This window comes from Cololabis saira, chromosome 21 (assembly GCF_033807715.1).
Source record: "Cololabis saira isolate AMF1-May2022 chromosome 21, fColSai1.1, whole genome shotgun sequence".
Classification (NCBI taxonomy): domain Eukaryota; kingdom Metazoa; phylum Chordata; class Actinopteri; order Beloniformes; family Belonidae; genus Cololabis; species Cololabis saira.
The window spans coordinates 13,687,100-13,694,435 of NC_084607.1; positions in this window are offsets into that span (position 1 = coordinate 13,687,100).

The following is a 7,336-nucleotide window of genomic DNA, read 5'->3' on the forward strand; positions in this document are numbered from 1 at the left end:
CTCTATTTCATTTCGGCCTTTAAAAAAACTATCCAGTTAAATTGTGCCATCCGGATAGAGTGAATTTGGTTGTGGTTGGATGAGAAGTATAAACATATTTGGTTTGTACGTGTCTGGTCTCTGAAACACATGTTAATGCTCAATAATGCACATATATGGTTCTTTAATATATTTGCATTATACTAAGATGCATTCATTTTCAATGGCTTTTAGCCTTAATGGTTTTTCCCCGCTTATATTACTTTTACTTTTATACTTTAAGTACTTTTGAAACCAGTACTTTATACTTTTACTAGAAAAAAAAATAAAAAAAAAAAATAATAATTTTTGAGTTGATACTTCAACTTCTACAGGAGTATTTTTGAACTCTAATATCTATACTTCTACCTGAGTAATGAATGTGAATACTTTTGACACCTCTGTCTTTAACACTCGTCCTGACCTTTCCTGTTTTCCTCACTGACGGCTCTGCTTATAAAAATGGAATACCATACGCAGGTTATACAATTTGTGATAATTCTTAATTGTTGAAAGCGCCCTCCTCCTCCAGCTCCACCCAAGTAGATGAAACTATATACTGATCAAAAGGTAAAACTGTTACAATCTATACAGATTCCAGATATGCTTTTGGTTGTGTATATTGTATTTTATAGATTTTATATATTGTGGGCGAACCAAGGATTTATTTCATCCTCGGAGATAAATGTGGTTAATTGATTGGTGAACTGTTACAAGCCTGTCAACTACCTTCATCTATTGCTTTGTTAAATGTGAAGCCCACACCCAGTCCAACCTTGTTTTCACTAGGCAATGCTTCAGCTGACCATGCAGCAAAAGAAACTGCCAAATTTGGCTTACCTGTCTATGTAAAACTTTGCCCTTCTATACCCGCTAACGACCTGGTTTCTCCTAATGATGTAGCTCTCCTACAAGAAGACTACTGAGGTGAAAAAAAAAAAAAAAAACGGATTGTAGCATTCCCATGGTTGTAAAAATGTAAATAATTTGTGGGTCAGCAACGACGGCCGCGTTGTGAAACCCACATCCTTGTACGCGTAAATAGCTGATCACAGTTAGCAATCACAGATGAGAAAAAGGGGGAATGTGTCAGATAGTGTTGAAAGACTGATAAGCTCCAAGATTTGCATCCTATAAAAATATTGCAAACATTATCAACACTTCCCCCCACCGTGATTTTTTTTTTGAAGCTCTGCAAATAGACATTATGTGAGGGATATGAAATTATTCTTGTATGAAAATGTTCATGTATGAAAATGTTTTTGTATGTGCAGAGAATTTTAAACTGGACTTAAATGGACAATGTTGACACCTGTTAACACCCATTAGGAAGCACAAAACTCACGCTTCATGAAAGGATTATGGGTAGACCTATGACCATACCAAGCAATTCAGTTCTGTATATATGAAGAAGATGGACTTCCATGCCATGGATGAATCCATGATATCATTCTGTTGTACTCTAAACTTTTGCTGTCCAGTCAATCCACAGACAAGTAAAAGCTGTCCAGTCTCCTCCTAGTGACAAACCGTGCCATAACCTCCAACCCGGCAACTGGGTCTGTGTCAGGGAGTTCCGACGGAAAAACGCCCTGAAACCTCGCTGGTCTAAACCTCAACACGTCCTGCTCACCACCAACACCGCCGTCAAGTGTGAGGGGCATCTAACCTGGTTCCACGCATCCCACTGCAAGAACACAACTCCTCGACCATGCAGCGGAAACCAGCCGATTCCTTCTTCTTCCTGCCCGGAAGTAGCTGAGCTCCAGCACCTGGGACCTCTGCAGAGGAGCAGGGGAGCAGGGGAGCAGGGGAGCAAAGGAGCAGCACAGGCCAAACTGTGACTCCACATGCTCTCCTTCTGAAGAACCGCTTGTTAAGCCTAAAACAAGCCAAAATCCACTATTATAGCTACCTTGCTACAATGGTTAATCGCTGTTCCATACCTCTACCAAAGGATGTTTACTGGATTTGTGGCGTGAAGGCTTGTGAATATCTTCCAAACGGTTGGTCTGGAATATGTGGTCTGGGCCATGCGGTACCAGCCATGAGAATCGTTCACATTGTTAGAAGAGAATTGTACACACACACACAAACACCATGGACAAGATTTTTTGGTGCCCTCGTTCCAAATTACGGAGTCATGGCAGCTTTGGAACAGATAAGAGATTTATCCCATGCAGTTGAAGATTAGCCAACACCACTGCAAAAGACATGCCTATGCTCTCACAAGAAATGACTGCTTTAGGGATGATGGATTTATTAGCTTCTCAAGGGGGAACTTGTGCTGTCATTAAAACTGAATGTTGTACATTTATACCCGCAATGCCACAGTCCAAGAAATAACGCATCACTTGAAAGATATTGCCAAAATGTTACATACACCTGTCATAAGTAGTTTGTTTCATTGGTTTAAAGAACAGTTAGGACACGTTGGTTACTTGATTTTTGAATTCGCTTTGTTGGCTTGTTGTTATTTGGTTTCCGACCACATGTCTAAGGTTTACTTGCAAACATATGTATCACTCAAACTATTACTAAAATGATGTACTCCACTGTAAAAAAAAAAAAAAAAAAAAAAAAAATTGTGAATTGATGAAGCATTTTGACCATTTGGCCCCCCTGCAGGGACACAACGACGCCTTGCAGATTGCTCAAGCCCCCCCTTATGCTCAAAGACATGCGGGTTCCAGTTCCTGGGGACCCCTGCCGGGACATTGTCACGCAAGGTCCGGCGTTCTGCATCCCTGCCGAGACTTCCAGCCCCCACAGAGACAAAGAACATATACGGACTTCCTGATCACTCAGGGGTGGTCCCAAAGCTAAAAGTCCCACCTCTCTCACTGGGCTGGTTTATTCCTGTAACTTTTGTATAAAAGCCCTTTGGACAAAGCAATTTGTGTCGACACACCAAATACAGACTCGATCTGCGATGGTCATGTCGACCGCCGGCTGAACTGAATAAAATCTCTCATACCACAGCGGACTCTTGAACTGGACTTTGTAATATTCTTCAACAATATGAAATAATAACGTTTTTGTATGATGATTTAATGTTTGTTAAAACTGGCCCAAGCTGATGTCCTCAGTTGACAAGCCGTGACTCACCATTCTGAGAATGAGGAGAGCCCTTTATACGGGACCACTTACAGCACGTGAAACATCTAAAAATGGTTAAATAGTAATCTTCCTAGGCATGTGTAATTTTAAAAGTACATTTTGCCTTATTTTTTAGTGAGCATGACATGTTTTGACAAAATCTCTTTTGATTTCAGACCCACGCAACTGGACGTTTAACTAATGAGATTTCATTCAGCTGGTTTTTGCTTTGAGAAGATGTTTGAAAATAACACTCCACTTTGCATGCTCAGTTTTAATAGTTTATCTCCACCCTACACAGCTATCAGAGATAAATCAGAAAAACAGTCTTTGAACCATTGTGAGCTGCCAGTCATTCTGGTCATTATTTTAGGCTATTTACTCTGCATTTCCTTCTGTCAGAACATTTGAAGAGAGTTTCTGGAGGAAACTATGAAAGCACAGAGATTAAAAGTAACTATTTGGAAAAATTGCCAAGACTCGCACTAATTTCCATGTAGATGGACAAAGCTCTGAATTAAGCTGCTTTGCCAAAAGTAATTTAACAGCTTGAACAAAAACTCAAATTATCAACATCTGACAGGGCAATAATAATAATTTTGGTGCTTTCCAGTGGAATAATGACCTTGAAGTGCATAATCAGGTCTGTCTCACCCATGGTCATTTGGGCCTTTTTTTTGTGGTTGCCATAACAACTTCCCCTGCACTCCTCTGCCTCTTGGTTGAGTGGAAAATGGATAAAAAGAAAAGGAGGAAAATGTCAGGCGCGGAGAAGTAGAGACTGAACACAGACCAACACGGTCCCCTTTGAATAGTGTACTTTGTCCAGAGATGACTCAAAATGTTCAGCTTAATGTTTTTGAGGTTTAGTATAATCTATTCAACATTAGTCTCAGTATAGCAGCATATCTATAGCAATGGTTGCTGTGTTGCATGATCCTTCAATGGGATTGTACAATTATAACACCAGAAACTCAGGTCTGGTTTCAAAGACCTGAGTCTCTATTGTGCGACTTTAGATATCTTTAAGCTTTAGCTTGATTTATTGTGTCCCACATCCATTATTCTCAAGTGCATCTTGTAAGTGGGGGGGACAGGAGTAAAGAAAACTGTTTACAAAAGTCAACTCTAGGTCCAAAAGCCTTAAGGGGAAGCTCACAGAGTTTTGACCTAGCAAGTCTTGATGACCAGTCCTCTCATAAATTACTCACCCCCACGTCATCACCGCCTCAGTGTGGAAAAAAGCTCCACATTTTGTCTGCTACAAGAATGAGGACTTCATCCAGTATAAAGGATGTCTGGGGATGAAAAGAAAGAAGAAGTTCAAATCATCGTGCTCGTGTTTTGGTCGGCTCCGTGTCGGTTTTGTGTTTCGTTTGTGGTTTTTGTTGCAGATTTCTAGTGCTTGACGTATGCCTCCGTTTGTTCTTGCTTCCTTCCTGGATTGGCAGCAATCCCCCCCCCCCCCCCCCCCCCCAAAAAAAATAAAATAAAACTCACTGGGTTTGTATGTGTATATATATATGTATGTGTATGCGTATGTATGCGTATATATATCAAATCAAATCAAATCAGATTTATTTATATAGCACATTTCATATGACAAGCATAAACTCAATGTGCTAACACACATAAAAACACATAAAAAGTACAATAAAACACATAAAACACAAAAACATATGAATATATATATTGAATATAGTAATAATGCACATATATATGCCTTACGTGTTTACCGGCATGGTATCAACCATTAATATGTGTGCAGACAGGGTAAAAAAAAAAAAAAAGAAGAGAAGTTCAAATCATAAGGTCATGTACATTTGTTTGAGTGCCTCTCTTTGAAGTGATGGGTTTCAACCCACACCATCACAAGTAACTCATACAGGTGACAAGAGAGACTGCAAAACAAAAGCCTGTCTCCATGAATGCGCACAGTTTTTGTCAGTCGTACAGCCATTTTCAGAGATACGCTTCTTGTATGATATTACTTATGTGTCATTTCAGACTGTCGGACAATGGACAGGAAGACCTGCCACCAGCTTTTAGAAAAATCTCTCCTTGTGTTTCTACATTCCACTTAATTAAAAGATGCTTGTTGAATACGTTTACATTACATTACAATACTGCTCTTTATTAAAGATCCTGTTAATACAGTGTTAATGCACAATGACTAGGATGAGCCTTATGTTGTAGCCTTTTAGTGGGGAATTGATTGATTTAAAGCAAATAAAAATGACTTATTTAATTGACTGGAGATTTAGGTATTGAATAATACTGTGTAGGACAAAGGGACTGCATCAGTAAGAGCTGCTAACTACATTTCATGTCTCCCACACAATACTTTAACACTACAAGCCACATTCACCCTTCCACACATGCATTTTTGCAGCGTGCTCTTCGTATATGCCTACATTTTCTCTTAAGTCTGGGCAGTGCTTTTTCTATCATACACAATCATTCATCAATGAACACACTGGAGGCATCATGGGTTTCATTGTCTTGCCCAAGGACAGTGGAAATTGAAACACCTTACCTCCTGAACCACAGGTGCCCAAAGGGAAATCATAGTGTTCGAGTACTCAGAGTACAGAAATATCAGAAATGAAACATCTAAATTAGTTAAAAAAAACTTTTGGAAAGTTGGAAGTGGTTGTTATAAACAATTGATGAAATGTCACGCATATAATATAATATTTTAAACATCAGCCTTTAAAAACTCGGATCTGGAGTATCCTCTCCTGGAAGGATTGGCATCTGTCTTGAAGATTATTTACTTGTTCCAAATCATTTGGAAATTGTTTAATAGCCTTTCCAGATTCATATGGAAGTTTGAAGTTTATGTAACTCAGAGTTACATGTAAGTGTTGTCCATTGATAACCAAATGACCATTATGCAACCATTATTAAAAAAAGAAAAGTGACCATTATGTCACTTTACTGTTACAATTTGAAATGAGCTCTGAGAACTATTATGGGCCAAAATACCTGTACATGTATTTCAAATTAAAATTGCCATTTTTCCATCCATTTTCTACCCCTCTTCTGGACATAAATAAGACAAAACGTTATATAATGCCACCTAGATACTTTTTAATCACTGTGTACATCACTTCACTGGTGTGTGTATTTTATACGTACTGCGGTGCACGTACCAGCTGGATCACTCACTTGTGAAAAAATAGGATGGTTGTAAAATTCCCCACTGTGTGAACACTTAATTAGGCTCTGTCCCTGTCTGAGTATAAATACAACCCTCCCGTCTGCCCACCTGCTCCCACCTGCTCCCACCTCAAGCACGGGTTGGAATGATTAACTTTTCTGACAGCAACTCACCTCAGAGATTCATGCAGTCATCTCAAGGCCATGCCAGTGGCGTCCTGCAGAAATAAATCACTTCTTCCTGATTCAAATGCATTCCCTTAACAGATGCAGCTCTTTTATTAACATACATGGTTATTTCTTAATGCAACATGTAATTTATTAAGTATTACCAATATGAGAGCTACAAGGTCCACATTGGACAAAACCATGCAAAACGTTTAGGCGCGATATAACGATCATGAACGCTTCTATAATTATTGCTTTTAATATAAATTCAAATGACAGAAGGAATTGGGAATATATAAAATTCAACTGGTCTTTCACTTTAAAGAGACTCAGAAGTTTAATCCTTGGAGATTTGTGCAAACTATTTATGGTTAGCCTTAAAGATAAGCCTTGTAAATAAAAGTAGCCTCTCATGAGATGATTTCACATCAAACAAGAACAGATAGAGATGTCTTAAGTGGCAGATGGTAAGCCTCCTTTCACGAATCATAATTTTACATAAAACAGTTTGTCTAAAAATAATTTCTCAACCAGTTTTTCATCATATCCAGACTTGTCGGGGCTCTTTAATCCTCTGTTGCTCTTTGTAAATGAGCAGTAATTAATAGCTGAGGTCGCCTTACGGTCTGTTGCATGAAATGAACACTGGAATAAAGTTCTCTGCATATAATTACAGTGCATGTGAGAGGATAATTGAATGGTTACTCAAATTGCTATCTTAGTGATATTCCAGCTCGAATTCAGATTTATAGCCTGTTGACAGATTCACCAGTTAGTGAATTATGTATCATCTGTGTATCTGACCACCAACCACAGAATATACTGCATTTATACTACACTTGACATGTTTTTGTTACCACTGTGGGATTGACATGCATCATTTCTTGAG